This window comes from Lissotriton vulgaris, chromosome 6 (genome assembly GCF_964263255.1).
Source record: "Lissotriton vulgaris chromosome 6, aLisVul1.2, whole genome shotgun sequence".
Classification (NCBI taxonomy): domain Eukaryota; kingdom Metazoa; phylum Chordata; class Amphibia; order Caudata; family Salamandridae; genus Lissotriton; species Lissotriton vulgaris.
In genome coordinates, this window is record NC_141694.1 from 1,411,729,764 (window position 1) to 1,411,750,998 (window position 21,235).

At 40.4% G+C, this 21,235-nt stretch overlaps 1 protein-coding gene across 1 annotated transcript in view; it reads left to right on the plus strand.

The window, feature by feature from the left end:
* ECT2L (epithelial cell transforming 2 like) overlaps positions 1–21,235 on the plus strand; it is a 566,170-nt gene that overhangs the window by 81,791 nt on the left and 463,144 nt on the right. The gene's annotated exons all lie outside the window — the stretch shown is intronic.

Here is a 21,235-nt window from a genome sequence, read left to right on the forward strand (position 1 = left end):
ATAATGACCAGTTTTAATATGTAGAACTTGCTCCTGCTTTTATTTATAATTGAGGAGCCTGATTTTATGGTATTTTTTTTCTTCACATTTCCGTCTTTATTTATCCCTATTTATTTTTTGGCCATCTTATTGGTATTTAACCATATATTTTTTGTGTTTTGAGAATAAATGGAGCCATAAATGGCATATTTCCACGTTTATTCCAGTTTTGGACATGCATTCATACTTTGATGCCCGTCGCATTTTAGCAAATTAAGCAGCCACGTATAACAAAACACGACAGTCACAGCTACATATTAGTGTCATACTACAAATATATGTTAACATATGCCTTTTTAAGGACATCGCTTCCTGTTTTTAAATCTCCATGCTGTCTATCTGCTCAGCTGTTGCCTAGAATTCATGAAAGACAGCATGGAGAGTCTTTCACAATAAGCACCATTTTCAGTATTTTTCCACTTTTAAAATTAAATCCAGTCTGGAAACACATTGTTTTCTATCTGTAAAAATCAGTCAAAACGGAAAACCTAAAGCCTTATTTATAATTGATTGTGATTCTTTTTTTTGTGATATTGGGAGATTAATCCCTTATTGATACCATCAGTCAAAACTGAATTATATCGATGATTGCAGGTTCTCAAAGAAACTCAAGGAACCATTAATAAAATTGGAAGCAACTTCTGCATACTAAATTATGAAACTGGTAATTATTGCTTGAAACATTTCTGACACATGCACAGTATCTTTGCTTGGTGCACTTACTCAATCTTCTGTATGTTTTTTATGTAATCTATGGCAAGCAGTCATCTATTAAGGTTGTACTGAGCTCCAGTCTAGATCACATTTGCATGCATTATATTGGGGATGCAACATCTCTAGAATACTGACTAAAGGAGACTATGAATAGAGGAATGAGCTAGCCAACCAATTCTTTCGAGAACTTAAATTTGCCTTTATGCAAACATTAACATTGTGGATGCTGATATTTCCTAAAGAGCTGTTGAAGCTGTGTTATTGCAATCCCAGGATGACAGGTCTTTGGCTCACCCTATTTATCATCTCTTCCATAATTTCATTATTTTTTAATAAAATCATACTGTCTTTGAAATGGGGTTGGTTCCCATAAAGCATACTTTTTAGGAATAGAAACATTGAACCATTTTCTGATAGGAACCAATGAACGTATTTAAAGTATGTACAGATCACAGAAACTGACAATGTCTTTGTAACTTTCAATGCTGGAATAGTCATCAAGTTCGATGTGCGTATTTTTGCTCACAATATCATTTCTTTCTAATCTACATTTCTGTTTCCTAGAATATTTTGGTCTTACATTTTCTGCTTATACTTCCACCATTACATTTCATTCAAGAGTAAGAAAGAGCAATTATGTGACGTTGAGGTTAGTGTGAAGAAATAGGAAAGACAAAGGTTTGGAATCAAAAACCCTGCTAAGAAAAAAAGTGGCTGAATTGACAAAAAAGGAAGCATGCTTCAGTAACCTTGAATATTTCTGTGGAACAGGACATGGGAAATAGTGCTTCTGTGCAGCGCAGTGGAAGTAGCTAAAGTTCACTACACTCACAAGGGGTATCTTGTTTCGACTCAAACTGAGAAATGCATTCAGGTAAAAACACCAGACTGTTATGTAAACTCACCTGACGGAGTTTATAATGTAGAATTACAGATAGAGGGGGAGTATTGCACTCTATAAAAAACAGATTCTGGTTCAAACTTGTCGGATGCTAGTGAAATCCTTTCTGTAGATAATTTGCCTCCATTCTTTATAAGGGAAAACACGGCTTGGGCTGGAAGAGATAATGGGTGTTTTTTCCTCCTTGGTACCCAAGGATCTTTGGGAAAAATAGGCATGTGAATGAGCTTTGAAACAAGCTCTTGCGTTTTGTACAAACCAAGCCGGGTGGGATGAAAACTCTGTACCACATGTGGTTCCCCTGAAGAGTGAACCACAGATATAAGTAATAAGAGAAGCGTGATAACAGTGCCTTCCTGGGTCAGTTTCAGTTTCGAGGTTTAATAGTACATTGTCACTGCACCTTGAACACTCCTCTTTTCCAGTGTTAAAACCAGATAACTCATAGGGAATTATGTTAGATTATAGCAACTTGAATGCACACATATGAATGCATGTGGTGCAAAAACGTTCACAGCACTAAACTGATGACGAATTTAGTTTGGAAAAAATGTAAAATGATGTTGGATATCTGAAATTAATTCATTAGTCGAAATACAGCACCTGAATCACATCACAGTATCTAACCACTTTCTTATTCTGCAGATTCAAGCATGCCTTTACGAGATTGCCCCAAGGGTATTAAATAGGCCTCAGTTTTTTTGTGGCAAGAATTAGGGAGATCTTACAAGAAGATCCTGAGATATTGTGGTGCAAAAGTGACATATACATTGCAGAGGATTTTGAAAGTGCACCTACATCGGGTGGACACAATAGCGACTCTTAGCCCAACAGATTTTGAAAATCTTAAGATTTCAAATCCTAATGTGATCTTCTGTGGATATAACCTTTCCAGTAAGGGTAAATGATTTTCACTGGACTTCCTTCAAAAGAGGGACACTTTACAACCTCCAAATACATTGCGAAATTTGCAAACCCTCATGGGATTCTTGAACTTTGGAAGAGCTTACTTACCATATTATGATGAGCGAGTTAAGCCCTTATATAAGTCAAATATATATTTTTAAAGATTTGAATGGAGATTCATACTTTTTTTCTTACATCGACTGCAGGCAGACACATCTCCAAACGAGGAAGATCAAGGCAAACCTGGGAATTATGAATGTTCTTAGCACTTCCGACTAACCATATGTAATTTACAATGTAGGACAGATAACCCCAATATCTTACAGATCACACATCTATTCAACTGCAGAGGAATGTTTTGCTCCAAATTACAAAATTCTCCCAGCATTTAAAGATCCCATTTTAGAGAAGCGTTCTCTGGTACAGGGAAAGCAGATTATCATAGTTTTCCCTATACCTAGATGGCTCCTGAAGGTAGTATTCTTAATGCACATGCATTACATCTGCGCAGGGTGCATTGGACCTAGACACAACATTCAAATAATGTAAAATTTGATTACAAACCTACACTGCAAGAATTCCACCAGTATCACAAGCAACCCCGCATTCTCTACATATGTTGCCTATACATATGTAGGGAGTTCATTACAGACAGCTCTGTGCAGCCTGCAATTAGCACTATGCAAAACGATTCCATTGGCTTGTATTGCAGTGCAGGGAATTACAAAAATGGTGACTTCAAGGCCCTGCGTACTTGCTTTAAGGTTTTAGGTAATTCAACTTCAAATCTAGCTGAAACCACTGCTCTCCTACTCGCCCCTCAGGAAGATGGTCTGTCAGTGCCCACACTTACAATGTTGGATTCAACATTTTGTATACAAAGTTGCAATGCAGGTATCACATTGGTGCCTGAATGAATTCAGAGCTTCGAAAGTTAAGTTGATAAAGACTAAACAGTTTTGAGAAAATATGGTTAAGCTGCACTTTTTCCAAGTACAACATAGGATGGCCCATAAAAGTGAAGGGATTCATGCTGAAGGGAATTGTGTGTCTGATTTGGCTGCAGGGGCATATTTGCACACCTTCAGTGTTGCTGCTGAAACTCTGATGGTTTTCCTTCTAGTATTTGTATGGCCTCACTAACAAAGCTATATTAAGGTTCTCATGGTTTTATACCTACAATCAGTGAAAGGCATGTACCTAATGAGAGAGCTAGATGAGATCTGATTAGGTCAGCTCATAAGGGGATTGACTCTGCTCGTGCTGGCGTCCATGCTACTGTATCAGTGCCACAGCAGCGATATTGCAGGTCATATTTAGCAAAGAAAGCAAAGAAATGTGAGTTTGTCTTCAGATGAAGGATTCTGCTTTCGTAAGACCAACACCTACCCCCTCACGATATCCAATAAACCCTTCATGTTGTTTTTCTCAATCTTGTTGGTCTTTTGCCAGCATTCAGTCAATATAAATATATATATTTCTTGCAGTTGAATCCTGCTCTGGATTCCTTTGGGTGTGATCAATTGTAAAATGCTTGCTGTGTCCTAAAGGGATGGGAGCAGTTAATTCTTTTCATTAAAAAAATGATCATGCTTTTACCTCCAAAGCTTTTATGGATGCTTTGTCTGCTCCGGAAGTTCAACTACTATTCTTCTACGTTCCATCTCGAATCGAATAGTGTGGTTGAGGGGGCCAACAATTCGCTCAAGCAAACTTTGACTGCTAGATTTTAGGATTTAGGATTGACATGGTTTTATAATCTCTATAGGGTACAGTGAACACTCAGAAATTTGCCTAGAGGAGTATTAGGTGGTCGTACACCATATTAGATGCTGTTTATCATTCCAATATATGTGCCTGATCTCAATCTCCCTGAAAATAAGGCAAAGTCTAAACTTGATTTATCTGACACTGTCTCACAATTTCATATGTTCCAAAGTATCTAGGAAGTGAAATAAAGCATGTCAAAAAGACTGACTCAGCCACTGAAAAGTTAGGTGTTGACAAGTGGTTCCTAAAAGTGGAGAGCTAGTTCAGGAAAGGATACCTGATAGAAAATCTTCAGACCGTCCTACAGATCACTTATTTAAGTTTTACGGGTAGAAATCACACTAACTGTAATGCCTGGTGTGAAGAAAAACAGAAAAGATTTGATCGATCAGAAGAAGCATTACTTGGCGAATTACCCCGAGAATAATACAGCCAAATTGAAATCATGGACTAACAAGCCTGTCTTGTCTCCGGCTTTACACCAATCATCAAGTACTGATGCAGATGTGATGCAAGCAAGTTGAACCTGCTACATCAATGACTATGATTGCTACAATTGCAACTTTATGTGAATCAGTGAAAGAATCTACATCAAGTGAAATGATACAGATGTAATAAGGTAAACAATCAAAATATTGAGTAAAAAATATCGAATGGACATAATATCGAGTTTAAAATATAGAATGGACAAAATATCGAAAGGACAGAATATAGACATCAAAAATATCGTTTTTGAGGTAAGTAATGTAATATCGAATGTTAAAAATGTAGAAAGTTAAAATATCGAAGTATATAATATAGGTTATTAAAATTATCGAATTTTTAATATCGAATTTTTTATAGTGTTTTATGTTATTATATGTGTGAAAAGTGTGTATTTATGTTATAATTTATTTTAATTAATGAATTTTGTTTTTTTAATTTTTGCGTAATTTAATTCTGTAGCGGGTTGTGGGTTTATAGGGGAATAGGGTGGGAAGTAATGTAATTATAATTAATTAAATATGTAAATTTATTTATTGGTATTCATTTTTAATTAATTAATTAATTTTTTATGGGTAATTAAATTTTAATTGCCAAATAATTTTATTTAATTGATTAATTGCTAATTATGTTAATTTTACTAATTTATTTTCTGTAGCGGGTTATGGGTTTATAGGGGAATAGGGTGGGAAGTAATTTATTTATAATTAATGAAATAATTAAATTTATTTAATTGTATTTAATTTGAATTAATTGTTAATTAATTTTTAATTGTTAATTAATTGTTAATTTGCAATTCATTTGTATTAATAGGTAACTAATTGTAATAATTAATTTTAATTTGTAATTTTAATTGATTAATTATTATATTATATTAAATTGGTAATTACTTTTAATTAATTTCTTATAGATATTAATTTATATATTTTTAAATAATATATGAAGTATTTACTTTCCCTACTGTTGCACTCTCTGGAGAGGGAATAGTAATTGTTACCCCTACGCTATCCAACGCTTTCCCTACTGTTGCAATCTTTGGAGTGGGAATAGTAATTTTAACCCCTATGCTATCCAACGCTTTCCCCACTGTTGCACTCTTTAGAGTGGGAATAGTAATGTTTACCCCTACGCTATCCAACGCTTTCCCTACTGTTACACTCACTGGATTGGGAATAGTAATTTTTACTCCTACGCTATCCAATGCTTTCCCTACTGTTGCACCCTCTGGAGTGGGAATAGTAATTTTTACCTCTACGCTATCCAACACTTTCCCTACTGTTGCACTCACTGGAGTGGGAATAGTAATTTTTACCCCTACGCTATCCAACGCTTTCCCTACTGTTGCACCCACTGGAGTGGGAATAGTCATTTTTATCCCTACGCTATCCAACGCTTTCCCTACTGTTGCACTCTTTGGAGTGGGAATAGTCATTTTTACCCCTACGCTATCCAACGCTTTCCCTACTGTTGCACTCTTTGGAGTTGGAATAGTAATTTTTACCCCTACGCTATCCAACGCTTTCCCTACTGTTGCACCCACTGGAGTGGGAATAGTAATTTTTACCCTTACGCTATCCAACGCTTTCCCTACTGTTGCACTCACTGGAGTGTGAATAGTAATTTTTACCCCTACGCTATCCAACGCTTTCCCTACTGTTGCATTCTATGGAGTGGGAATAGTAATTTTTACCGCTACGCTATCCAACGCTTTCCCTACTGTTGCACTCATTGGAGTGGGAATAGTAATTTTAACACCCTTGCTATGCTGCGGTAATGATATTGTATATTTTTTAATAATAATATGTTAATATATATATATATATATATATATATATATATATATATATATATATATATGTTTTAACAAATAAAATTGTATTTTTTTATAACTTAAATTAATTATTTAATAATTTTAAGGTTATTTAAGTATTTTTAAGTATATTTTAGTTATTTATTTTTAATATTTTTTTCATTTTACATTCATTTTAATAAATTCGATATTTTTATAAAGTACATATTTTTAAATGATATTTTTGATTCGATATTTTTGTACTTACCTGTTTGTAGATAGGACTTCGATATTTTTGTAGTCGATATTTTGAGATCGATATTTTAAATGCCTATATTTTTGTAGTCGATATTATGTCAGTGATCAATGTAATAAATAGGACTGTCTGGAGATGAGCTCAGTCAGGATCCTGAAAGGGAACTGTTTTCCTGCCATCTCTTCAATAAACACAAGAAGTGTAAACTTCATGTCACACTCCTGATTGCCTGTGTGAAGCGCGACATGGATATGTGGGATGCCTGCCCTTGAATGTGACGGGTAGGGGTGCCTTATTCAAGATGATTTCCCTCCCACAGATGCTCTATACTTGAAAAAAGTATCCCTGAGCTCTACCCCCTACTCTCTTCCCAAATCTACAGGCAGCAGATAGTGAAAATCCTGTGGAGAGCGGTCAAACCGCAATCTGCATTCCACAAATGCGTGCTAGGACCCTACGACGGTGGGTTGTGTTTGGCTAACATGCACTTATACTACTGGGCCAGCCAAATCATTCCAATCAGCAACTGGCTGTTTGTAGAACATGGGGACCCAGTGGTGGCTTTGGAATTCCTGCACTTTAAGCAGCATAATATGTTGAGCCTTCTGTATGGATGACCTAAACATGCTCACTTTCCCCCTGCGACAGAGACGGTCATAGCCTGCTGGCATCGGGCGCTGAAGTGGATTAAGTGCCATGGGGTACTAACTGGGGAAACGTATCTGTGTTCAGGCACATGGTTAAAACACACAGCTACCTTGGAAGGATTCCAGACTTGGGATTACATAGGAAACTCCAAACTAGGAGACGTATGGGAGAGCAACTCAATTTGCACCTCTAAGTACCTCAGAGACACATACAGCATGCATAGGTCACAATTTTACCACTAGCGGCAAGTACAACATGCACTTAACAACACAGTGACAACCTACTCGCAGTCTCAGACTGCATTCCTGTAGAGGCTCATGTCAGAGTTCAGAATGTCCAACCCCCCCTCCCTTGCCCATACCCATCCTCCCAGACGGAAAGGGATCCAGAAGATGTACAAAATGCTTTTGAACACCGACCCCTTGACTGCATTAAGGGAACATTGGGAGGAGGATGCAGTCACCCTGGAGTGACTGGAGGAACTGTGACTGATTAAGCTCATGTCCTTCAACTGGGTATACTACAGCCCATAACGGAGTAAAATTAAATGGAGCCTTGACCCTCATTGCCTCAGGTGTGGGGCATCACTTTTTCCATACTGCTTGGGAATGTCCAGTGATACAGAGTATTGGTCCAAGATATGTAATATACTACCAAACAAGGTGAGGAGCACAACCAGAAATGTTTACAAGAGTCTAAAAAGATCTCTTACACATCATAATGTATGTGACCCAATTTATAACACAACTCTTGACAGCAAACAATCATATAATACTCATTATTCTTCCGGATTACTTTTCATCAATTTGTATACATAATTTTTAAGTAAAAACAAGATGAATATATCCAAGATAAACAGCCTACGCGTTTTGTCCCTATTCACTTGGGACTTCTTCAGGGTGGCGCTCTGTGTTGTTGGAAGCCTTATCCTTAAACACCAATTGTCTGCACAATACTCTTCATACACTCTTTCAGACCTCATGCAATTCCTCTATTGGTTCAAGATCTGCTGTGCACGTCAATGACACAATCAATTTCCTCCGTGATGTCTTGTTTCTTTCAACACTCTTTTATATATAGTACTCCTTGTCTTGTGATTTTAAGCGTATTTAAGTGTTGAGGTCCTCTGTTATTCAGGCCTCTATCACGGATGCCTGTCATCAATGTCTCCTGGTTCTCACTCGAGTCCGATTCGGGCGTACTGCATACTGTGAAAAGAAAGGCACATTGCAAATCAGCTTGTGAATGTTTTTAGTCCAGCATGTGTAAGATAGCTTGATGATTTAGGAAATGTAGTAACGGTCTCAGATGTTCTGGCCAAAATTTAATAATTTTGTAAATCCCATATGCTGAACATATGAAAAAGATGCTAGATTTTTTATATTGAAAGCCAAGCACAAGCATACTAGTCATTCCGTTCTTAAGCTACTTGAAGATTTGATTCAGCGTGGATCTCCCAGTTTACAAAAGGGACATGTGAGACTGGTGATCTTTCTTTTACTTTGCTGATTGCTAAAAATCTGCACATGTATAATTGATCAGGTCACATTCATCTTTGTTAAATAAATGCGCCAAAACCACCTCACTGTTCTGATCTGCCTGAGTGTCTCACTTACTGTACTGTATGATGAATTAATTGAGCACCTAGTTGTGGACCGTCAATTTAAGACTCATTTTACTGTAAATATTCAGACCAATAGTTTCAGGCATTTTATCTGCAAACCGAACTCCTTGCCATACCACCTTCTTCATGTGAGGACAGTTCTACATGCCTGGCGCCAGGGCCTAGCCTGCTGGCAACTGACTGTCACCATGCCTGAGGTCAAACCAAAAACAACCTTTCCATGCTATTATTCCATGTGATCTAGCCACGATTATAGCCTTGGTCGTGCCTTCTCTTTGAGGTCTACCACTCTCAATACGTTAAAACACATCAGAGGTGCAGGACATTCTCTCTTGGCCTGAATCTTTACTGTAGAGGGCCTGGTACAATAGCTTGGATGGAAGAAGGAAGAAAGCTTGCTACTACTAGCCATGCAAGTTGCCTGAAAGATCTTAAGTACACACTCACCAGTGTTCTCTGAAGTTCCTATTTGATATTAGCGTTTTATCTCAGTAGCAGCTGAGTGTCTGGGACTGATTTATTGTTGCACTGGCTGACATGTTTGACTTGTTCTGTAGATAATAGTCTAAGCCCTTCAGGTGATTCATGGCTATCTCCACCAAGCTCTGATGAACCTTGTTATGCTGCACCTGGACAAAGGATTTCATTGTGATAGAATATCAGTTGCATGCCTCTGACCATCATGTAATCTACAATCTGCTTCATTAGATTTCTTAAGCAACATGGGTGACGAGGCTGAATGAGACAGCCATGCACTCATAGAATTGTAAATGTAACCAAAGATGCTGCCATGTAGACCAAAGACTGGTTTAGACAGGTAGGTATCTTTCAAGCCCGTCTTAACAACTATTTGCAATTCTATTAGAATCTAATTAGAGTTCTATTAGAAAGCATATTGAGGGATTGATGTCTAAATCCTTTGTTCTCCTTTTCTTTTATTTGTAAAGCATAGTTTGGTTACTATGGTACATGAATTTAGCTTCAGCGTCATTGACATTTGAACTCTGACTGCTCCATCACAAGCTCTGGACAGTCGAGGATTCGGGAGTTAGAAGCTAAAATAATTACGAGATCGCTACCTTAAAAGATAAATAGCATCAAAGCTGCAAACGCCTCCCATGTTATCTCTTTGAGGTTGATGTAAGAGCAAGATGTATCTCGGACTACAAGAAATGCATTTATTTATTTATTTATTTATTAATGACATTTAATAAAGTGCGAACAATTGCCCGTGGGTGTCTCGGGGCTGTTACTTCTGCAAACTTCTCCACTACTGAGCTTCTGACAATTACTGATTAAACAACCACGTTTTCAGTTTTTTTCGAAATGACATGAGAGAGGGGCTGGTCCTATTGGACTGGGGTAGTGTGTTTCATAGTTTTGGGTCCGCAACCAGAAAGCGGCGATCTCCCCAAGAGACAGACTTTGTACGGGGCACCACCAATTCGTTAAGAGTAGAGGAACGGAGTGGTCTTGAGGGGCAATACGGTGTTAACAGGTTTTTTTCTCAGGAACTGAGGTGCTTGTTTGTGCAATGATTTGTAGACTATGCATAGTGTCTTGAATTTAATACGGTTTCCAATAGGGAGCCAATGGTAGCTTCTGATTGTATCAGCTATGGGTTTGTGCCTGGGAATTCCAGAGAGAAGTCTGGCCGTCGCATTCTGTACGGTCTGCATTTTCTTAATGACCCTGATCTGGGCATTGGCAAATAGGCCATTGCAATAATCTAACGAGGATAAGACTAGAGATCTTACCAAAGTTTTGCCTACACTCTTCGGTAGAAAAGGAAGAATTTTTTTTACCAATTGTAATTTATGGAACGCTGTGGCAGCAGTCTGATTGGCATGGGCAACAAAATTAAGGTAGTTATCGAAGACAACTCCCAGGTTCCTGACCTTAGAAGCCGGTTTAGGCAAAGTTCCAAAAGAAGTTGACCACCAGGCGAGGGACCAACTTGGAGATAATTGTCCAAAGGTTACCACTTCCGTTTTTTCGGAGTTAAGTTTTAGAGAGTTTGCGGACATCCAATGTCCAATTGCCAACATGCCTGCTTTGAACCCCTCGGCTACTTTTTCTCTATCATTTTTGATGGCCAGAACCAGCTGTGTGTCATCTGCGTATGAGGTAAGGTTCATCCCGTGTGCTTTGATGATTTTAGCTAGGTCCGACACATAGATATTAAAAAGTGTCAGACTAAGGGATGAACCTTGTGGTACCCCACACGGCAGAGACAAGTTAGCCGATTGGAATGGTCCCAGTGTCACCGCCTGAGATCTATCGTTCAGAAAAGAGGCCAGTAGGTTCTTGGCTGTCCCTTGAATACCCATTTTTACGACACGGTCGACCAAAATCTGATGGTCGACCGTGTCGAAGGCTGCAGAGAGATCCAGTAGCACCAGTAGTGCTGAGTTTCCTTGGTCTCAGATGACTCTAATGTCATCAGCAGCCTTTATCAGGGCGGCCTCTGTGCCATGGAACTTGCGGAACCCAAATTGGGTCTCGTCCAGTTGGTGATGTTCCTCAATAAAAGCTGCTAACTGGGTATTCATTGCCTTTTCTACAACTTTTGCCAGAAATGGGAGATTGGCAATAGGCCTGTAATTTTTCAACTCCGCTTTGTCTAGGCATGGTTTTTTTAAGAGGGGCTTCAGGAGATTTTTTTTAACAAGCTTGGATAGATTCCTGAGCTGAACATGGAGTTGCAAATTTGTGTGATAGCCGGAATCAAAGAGTCCATGATCGGGGAAAGGGTTTGGATCCAGAGCTGATCCAGATTTAATAGTGCTTACAATATCTCTGGTTTGGGACTCTGTGATATCACTAAACTGAGTAAATACACTGCTAGGAGAAGAAAGGTGTGCAATGTTTATACAATGACTAGCATTGGAGGAGAAGGCTGAATAGATGTCATTCACTTTTGTGAAAAAGAATAATGCTAGTGCATCACAAAAGGATTGAGAAACGGGGGGGTTAAGGTCGGGGGCGTTTCCTGCTAGCTGCTTGGTGATGTCGTAGAGCTTCTTGTTGGTATTCTTTGCATTCTCTATTTGCTCATTAAAGTACTTCTTTTTAGCACCTGTAATCATGGATTTATACTAAGCTAATATCTCCTTATAATGATTTTTACTTTCTTCATCATAATTTTTTCTCCAGTGCCTCTCCCTATTTCTGCAGAGTTGTTTCTGCTTCCTTAATTCCTCAGAAAACCATGGAGCTGAGGGGGCCTTCCTGTTTCTGGTTACTGATTTGAGAGGAACCAGTACATTAGTAGCATGACCTAACCAGTCCTGGTATTGCTTAGTAGCGATATCAGGATCATTTGACAGAGTCGGTTTAGTACTGTCAAGGATTGTCTTGTTCCTTTGATCAGAGTGTAGTCTGTGTCCTGTGTGGTTCCTTAAGGTGTGATGAGGTTCCATTCCAGTCTAACATGTGCAATGCTCTAAGTCTCAGTGGGGATATAGCTTTTGTAATTCTCTGTCTATATATTGCAAGACTTGGTAGCCAAATATATGTAAAACTATCTCTGTCTTTTACCTGGTGACCGGACAACCTTTCATTTCGATCCTTTCCTAAATTTTGGAATTCTAGTGAGCTATTATCGGTGGTGTTGTTTTCCTCTAGTTTCCAATATCAGGAATCCTGCTATCTGTCCAATCACTGCTAGTACTACCTTCCAAAAGATGGATATCTTGAAACACACCAAACACATGTGCACTGGGTTTACCCTTTTCTCTGCAACCCCACCAACTACTATCAGGGTAAATTGGAGAAAGTTTGTGTCATGTACCATTTAGTCATGACTTTGATGAACGATTGCTTGTTCAACACTGATTTATTGATTCTTCTCCCTTGGTTGTAGCCTACTTGGTTTTGTATTTAATTTTTTGCCGTTTTTTGGGGTATGTTATAATTTTAAATATTGTTGAAATGTGTTTATAAATTTATTGATGGGTGTAATGCTGCACATTCTTTAATAGGGTAGAGGGCCTAATAGCCCATTTTGTAATATTGTAATCTTTTGTTTTTTCCAATACCAAATTCTTTCATAAAGGTTACAAATGTACGGATTCAATTTCCATCAAGTAGGTCCAATAACACTCTAAAGTCACATTCCTCCCATTCCCTGAACCGGTCCACTACCTCCTCCAGTGTAAAATGTGTGTTTTTGTGGATGGGACTTACAGAAGAAATGAAAACTAGTCTTTTCCCAAGGCCCAGTGTATCCCATACTCCCAGGGTTGTGTTAGTCACATGGCTGTAATAGGGTCTCACCGGCCTGGGATGTTTTTTTTGGGGGGGGGAAGGGGGGGCTTTGACTGCAAGGATACACTACACTGTGTTGCTGTGTTGTCCCTCCCACTGCTCAATTCATGTGGACCAATAGTTTAGTACAGTATTTCATTGACCACTTATCTGTTATTCCTAACTATGCTGCCTTATAATTCCTTTGTATGTCTGGATCCCATAGATCACTTATGGAGCTTTCAAAACTTTCATCAAAATTCTAGTTGACTTCCCGTGCTACACAACTAATAGAAGCAGTTTTTGTAAGGAATGAGAAACATTTGTTTATCCTTATTTATAGGGTCAGGAATGCATATAGCAATTTGGGTACCTTGTCATTCTTAACCTACTGATCCACCTTGACATGTACTTTATTTTCTTGATCAGGGTAGTTATGGTGGGAGCATGGAGCACTGTTAATTTGGAGGTGATATTATTAGTCATATCTCTGAGGGAGAAGTGATTAATCCAGAAGTGTGTCTGATTCCTTATAAACTCTGTTGATGATAGATCGAATCCCAGAGGCAATAATATAAGTTTGTTGAGGTTTACCTTATGTTTGGATACCTTGAAAAATATATTCATCAGTATCTATATATGCGGAATTGACTCTACAGGGTCAGCTCTGTATAATCGTACATCATCCAGAAGTAACGAGATCTTATGTTGGTGTCCCCAAAGCCCATTTCCTTGGTTACTTTTTACTTTCTTATAGTCACTGCAAAGGCTTCTATCACCAGTACGAATAATAATGGTGACAGTGGGCAGCCGTGCCTTGTTGATGTTGTTTGAGAACAACCGGTTTAGAAGTAGCCTAACCCCTGGATTCACGTATGCCTCAATTACCATCTTTATTCTAGTCTTCCCCTACCCATATCCTTCCATCACTTTCCTAAGGAATGCAAAGCTCACCCATTCAATCCTTTTTCTGCATCTAATGCTAACAGTAGGTTGATATCAAAGAGCATCATAATATATCCCACTATGTAGTCTCCCTCTCGTCCTTCATCTACTTTCGTAATGCAGATATTATCTTGCCGGGAGTGGTTTTCCTAATATTTGCATTTCTGCTGTAGTATGTCCATTTGTTATTCAGTACCTTTAACCCTATTTCTTATGGCTGCTTCTGCTATGGGGTCAGTTTCCAATCTGTCTTCCAGCTCAACTACACTCTGCCCCACTTGGTCAATGTCTTATATGAGAGTAGTCATGCCTTCAGTTAGGGGTTTTCACATGTCAGCCATTTCCTGCTTCAGAATGGCCTTCCATTCTTTCCTCATGTCCTGACAAGCGATCTGAAATCCTCTTTTGTGCAGTGTTGTTCATCTTTTGCTAAGCAAATTGTACCTCCTTTAGCGATTGCTTGTGAGCTTGCTATTTACTTTCCTGCATCTAGCTTTGAAAAGTAAGATTCTATGTTTTTTTGATTGCCTTTGTGTTTAATCACCTTACAACTCTTAGTCTTTTCTACGGTCTGTGCTGTATCTCCAGTTTCGCTGTGGGAGTTTAGTCAGGCCTGGTCATCCTTTGAGCTCCAGCATGACTCGAGCATGTATAGACTCCATCCATTCTCCTTGCTTTGGTCTTATGCTGGTGGTGCATGCCTCTCTTTGTCTTGATCCGCCTTCCAGAGTGCAATATCACCTCCCCTCAGTCACTCTTTCCCCAGGTCCTGCCCTTACCACCCACATTACTTAAAAATTTTCCTTTTGGCTGATCATCTTCCTAAACAACTTGTTAGAACCCTCATTTAGCCCTTCTTTTATAAGCTGTGGATACAGATCCAATTATTTCATCCACACATCCACTTCCTGCTTCCTCCATCCAACCCGTTGGCCCTTTATTGGTCTCTCCACCCAACCTCCGCCCAGTGCCTACTAAGGTTCCTTGTGAGTTCACCACCAACAGCTTCTTCCAACTTTAGTAGGCAAACTAGCAAAGTGCTTCCTTACATTGTGACCCCCATTGGACAAAATCCAGAGGAGTAAATGTTCTCGGAGGTCTCTGCCACCAGGAACATGAGGATTCTGCTGCCACAGTCTTCGCAGCGCAGTCATGCCTCTCCTTTGTCTTTCTTCTTGACCAAGAAGAGGTTGCTGAGAAAGTCTGCAACCTGAAGGGAGCAAGACTTATTGTGTCCCTGCAATATCTGCATCTGTGAGGTTATAAAATAAAGTAGGTTTTAGACTTACTGGTTTTACTGGATTCCTATAGAACTATGCCCCGCTTTGCTGGCATTTTGGTATCTCTGGGTACTTGGTTCTGATAGTGGCTGGGCAACCTCACCTTTACTATATTTGACCTTTCCAGAAGCCTTGGGGCTCAAAACGTTAAGGCTAGAACATTGACCCACAAATCAGTAAAGGAGTCAATTAATTGTATGAGTTGTTTCTGTTTGTGGATCTGTTAGATCCTCACTCTTCTCATCATCTGAATTCTAACAGGAGTAACCAGCGACAAAACCAAACTTTCTTCCAGACCAAAAGCGACATGGGTTTAAAGTGCCAATAAATATGACTAGATTAATAGATTATTGTTAGACCTGGCACCATTGGCGTAGGTCTCCCTTCCATTTTTGCTGTTTCCTCATGTGTTTTTCTGGTGTTAGATGCTTTGGGCACTGTGCCACTGCTGTCCAGTGCCACAGTGCGAGTGCTCCCTACTGTAAATTGATGTATTGATTAGGGGTTCCATGATTGGATATTTGGTTTACTTGTCAGACCCTAGTACAGTGCACTGAGTGTGCCCAGGGTGTGTAAATCCTAATGCTGCTAGTGGTCTTGCAGCACTGGTTGTGCCACCCACAGAAGCAGCCTTGTAAAGTGTGTCTAAGGTCTGCCATTGCAGAGCCTGCGTGCAGTCTGGTACTGTCATGCTGACTGGGCAAGTGCACCCACTTGCCAGTCCCTAAACCTTCCCTTGTCTTAATATTAGTCACCCCTATGGTAGGCCCAAGGGCAGGGTGCATTGTAAGTATAAGGTAGGACAAGCCCTGATGTGTGTGGCATGTCCTAATAGTGAATTACAGCCATTTTCGTTTTTCACTATTGAGAGACTACCAGTTCCCCATAGGATAGAATGGGCTGCTGGATTGTTACATTTTTATAATCCTAGCAGACCCAGAGAACATGGTAGACATTCGAGTTTAGTATGCCTGGACTCAGAATAATAAATTACATCTTTTAGTAAAGTTTATTTTAATATTCTGTGTTTGCAAATACCACTTTTAGAAAGTAGGTATTTGCTTGCCTAACTATTTGAGCCCGCCTCTGCTAGGTTGTGGATTCCTTGTCTGGGTTTGTGTGTGACAGGACTGGGGAATTCCAGGAGACAGGCTGGGGCAGCCCGGTGGTGAATAGGGAGATCTGCATCGAATTGGGAGGGAGGAGTTGCATCTGGGGCCTGAATAGGGCTGTGTCTGCCCCCCACAGTGCTGGCTCCACCCCCTGTGGAGCGTCTGATGTCTCTGCCCTGCACACTGAAAGAAGAGAAGGAAGACTGTCAACAAAGTGCTCCAGGACTGTACTTGCCTTCCACAATGCTGGCTCCACCTCCTGTGGGGCATCTGATGTGACCTGCCCTGCACTGTGAAAGGAAAGGAGAAGTCTGGTAAACAGAGTGCTTCAGAACTGGTTTGGACTGGGCACAGGCCCCTCTCCTCTCAGAGAACAAAGGATTTAGGGGTATAAATATTGGGACCCTGATCCCAAGAAATTAGATCACTCCTGGAACTGACAAGAAGAAACCTCTGCTGAGGAGAAGGAACCTGAAGAAACTGAGGAGAGACTATTCCCAAGCTGAAGTGCTGCTTGGGGGATTGGCCTGCAGTGGTTGCCTGGCTGCCTAGAGAGGAGAAAGGAGTTTGTGGATTTTACCTTTGCTTTCAACTTGTGCTAAAAAGATCTACAAGGGCTTGGAAGAGAGTTTGCCCCCTGACCGAAGTCCCAGGACCAGTGGACTTCACCAGCCTTTGTGAATTGCTGCTGTTCCAGTGGCTACAGAGGCAGGGAGCTGTGACTGACTCTCACGACCGGCCTGGTGTCCTGTTGGCACTGCACTGAGCAACGTCCGCCTTGAACAACGCAAGCTCTGCGCTCACCGACTCCGTCCCGAAGCCGTCAACGAGCTGTAGCCTGCACCGCGACTGGAAGGACACCGCAATGTGCAACGCCTTGCTACACCAACTCGAACTGCTCTGACCGACGTGTCACTGCTGCTGACTTCCAATCCTGTGACCGCACCGGAGTTGGGCACCGCCTCACACACTTTGCGACGCATCGTCCGACTCGCACCGCTGTCCCGACTGACCGACGCCAGCTCCTGAACTCCGGCTTGAATGCTGCACTGTAAAGCTGGAAGCACCGCAACGAGCAACGTCTGCCCCGAACAACGCCAGCTCTGAGGTCACCGATGCCGTCAACGAGCCGTAGCCTGCACCGCGACGGAAGGGACACTGTGACCCGCAACGCTTTCTTTTTGTACACCACAACGATTCCCGGAACCGGCTCTAACATCCGTGCCGGCCGCCTCAAGGAAAAGGTACTGTGTTTGAGTCTGTCGACATTTTAGAGGATTTGTTAGACTCTGTGTTCTTTCCGCACGCCGTAGCCGGACAAGGCTACCGACTCGCACAGAACTTTGATTTACACCTTTTTAATCAGATGTCTTGAAATTTAATATTACTGTGGATTCTTTTTGTCATTTATTGGTCTTTTGATACTTCTATATAAAGTATACTTATTTTTTTATATAAAACCTTGTGTGGTGTCCATTTGTAGTGTTGTCACAGGGTTACTGTATGTTGTCACAAATGCTTAACTTACATCGCCTCTGAACTAGCCTTGACTGCTCGCGCCACGCCGCCTAGAGGGTGAGCAGGGGTTATTTTAAGAGGGTAATTCCCTTGCCCTGACTAGAGGAGAAGGACCCTGCTTGGCACAAGTACTTACCTGTGCCAACCAGAGACCCCCAATTCTAACAATTATACTTTGATAAAGTGAGGGGCCTACAGACTAAACTACGAGTGAAACATGTTTCCACTTCAAGATAATATAATCAATACTTTGAATTTGTATTTAATTTCATTCAGTAGAAAAATAAATCTGCATCTCTCCTATCTTTAGGTGTTTTCACTCTTCAATGATGACTTCTGCCCCAACATCTCTGTAAAAGCTTTAGACATATATCCGGAAGTTGTAGTCAACTTAGGGCATACCAGATTATATTTGGTGGTTCAGACCCTTACTGTCAACAATATACCCAATACCGGCAAACTTTTTCAAAGGCCTGGACAAAAGGATCCACAAACAGCCATCCCTTTGCAATAAGGTCTCCCCTTAGATTTATGCTCAGTAGGCAGCTCTTGACCCCTTTTTACAAGTGGTTTGTGCAGACATGTTTATGACCAGGTACCATCTTTTATCCCCCTTAAGAACCATGTATGGGTTTTCTTTTGTTACTCCTTCAAGCCTGTGGATGATTCCTTATTATCAGAATTTGTCTTCTCATAGTTTAAGAATGCGTATTGAGGTTTGGAGCCCTCTACCTGTGGATAGTGACCATATTGGTCTTCATCTTCTCCGGAGGATTTTGATTTTTGGTGTTTACTCAGTGGCTATCAAGCCCCTCTTTAGCCTTTCATAGTTGTTCATGTGGGCTGGTTTATATTTTTGTGCTCTATCATAGTGTGCGCCAAAGCAGGATCTTTTGCTAAGGGTTGTTTGGGTGCCCATAAAGTCAGACTTTTGGCAGATTTTTTTTGGATGACTTCCTAGCGATCTAAGAACCTGCTGGACAAATCTCTGCGAAGATTTGTCAGTTACATCTATGAACACTTCATCATGAGCTTATGGTTATTATATTAATTTTCCTGCCTGAAGGAGATTCAACCTTCTCTCCCAACCATACTCAACTAAGCTTAATGAGACGCAGAGCTTCTCATTTGTATGGTGGGACTGCCTTCCTTCCACAGAAAAAAAACCTAACAAATATATTAATTTCAGACCATGTGACCAAGTGGCCAGGGTTCCAGCAGGGCTTGCCCAAAAAAAATGCTATCAGCCTTAGGGTGTTAGGGAGTGGTCTGATTTTGTTTCTGGCGGGTAGAGCTTGCCGTACTTTCATATTATAATACAGATAAAGGCACTTTACAGGGCATATCTTTGCAAGGGGAATGCTCAGAAGGTTGGGACCAGATGGCCCAGAAGAGCTGGACAACCATTGTACAAATTTTGAAATACAAAATCTATGCCATGGTGATGCCTACCTGGTACATTGCAAGCAGAGTAAGACTCCTTTCACCACCCTTGGCCAGTTTAGAAGTCAGATTGAACTAAATTATGGTATTCTTGAGTTAATTTTTTCTTCATGTCAGTTGATACGATTTTCTTTACTCAGGTTTACAAGATGTGGAAAACCCGGACAGCTTTACTGGCCGGAATAATTGCATGAGACTTTTGGCAGCCAAGTTTTATTTGAATGCACGTAGTATATTAGCATTTCTCTGTCAACATATGACTGTATTTTAAAATAATTTTCATGCACATGGAGGGCACTGGCAGCCAAGTTTAATGAAATTTGTATTTCTAATGGGGAAAGCATTCAACACTTTCCCTGCTAAAAAGCTTAAAGCTTCCTCTTTTATCACCTACTTTCCCCAACACCCTCCCTCACCCCACGTACTGGCCCATATTTAACCATCTGCTTAGAGCAGTAAAACCTCTGAACAAGTGTTAAACGTGTGTTAAAATCTCCACAGGACTATGTAACTTAAAATGTTATGCACTACTGATATTGAAAGTTGAAGCTATTTGAGAGGAAATAAATTATAGAAGACCAGGAGGATGCCTCCTTATGTAAACTAGAAAGTATGCGGGTGTCTTAGATCCAAGAAAAGTATTGGAATCGCATGGAGGGGTAAGGACAGAAAAGTAACACAACAAACCGACTTTCTCTTGTTCTATCAGGGCAGCAACAGACCGAAACCTTTGTCACACATCTTCGCATGTTCATGGTATTTGTCTGGCTTGAGTCTGAACCACGACCCAAAGTGTCTCACCCAACTGATGCTCATCCAGCTTTGATAGCTTGAGAGAGGCTTTTTTGTGTGTGAATCCCCGCTCAAATCTTTGGCTTGCTCTGTCCTAGCAGGAGTAGGTATGCCATTTAAATATTGTGCAGTTTCTGCTCAGGTTGCTATCCTTGATTGGTCTTCCTTCTTCAGATGTATTTAGTCAGGAATTTGGATTTGGGACCTAAGCGGTCTCTTTTGGGTTTTGTTGCAAACTTCGACTTGGCCAGAGGCGCTAGAACACTGCTAACCATGGGTCTAGTCACAGCTAACCGAGACATATCAAAACCCTCTAGAGGTAAAAGAGGCACTATCGGGGGCAGGAGTGGCTACGCATTAGATATTGGAAGGACTATTAAGTCTGGAAAGAGGTTGCCATAAAAATATTTGAAAATAGGTTGCGGACATTGCAGAATATTTTAAAGTGGCATTGGAGGGAAGACATGCTGTATCTTTATAGTATTTTATTCATACGAGACGTGTGTGAGAAATAGGGTGAGCATGCTTGGGCTTGGTGTGGGTTCCTGTTATGTAATGACTGAACATCCTTCCCAACCTACTGAAGCTATTTTAGTTTTTTCTGTTGTGCATGCTTTAGGTAAAATGGCAGTAGAAAGGCTTGGCGTAATGTTATGTTAAAAGAGTTTTTTTAAGAGTGCACTGTCATCCAAAGCTCTCTTGATATTGAAATGGTTGAGGAAGTGCAACTAACCCATGCAGTATTTACACAATGTGTGTAGGAAGAG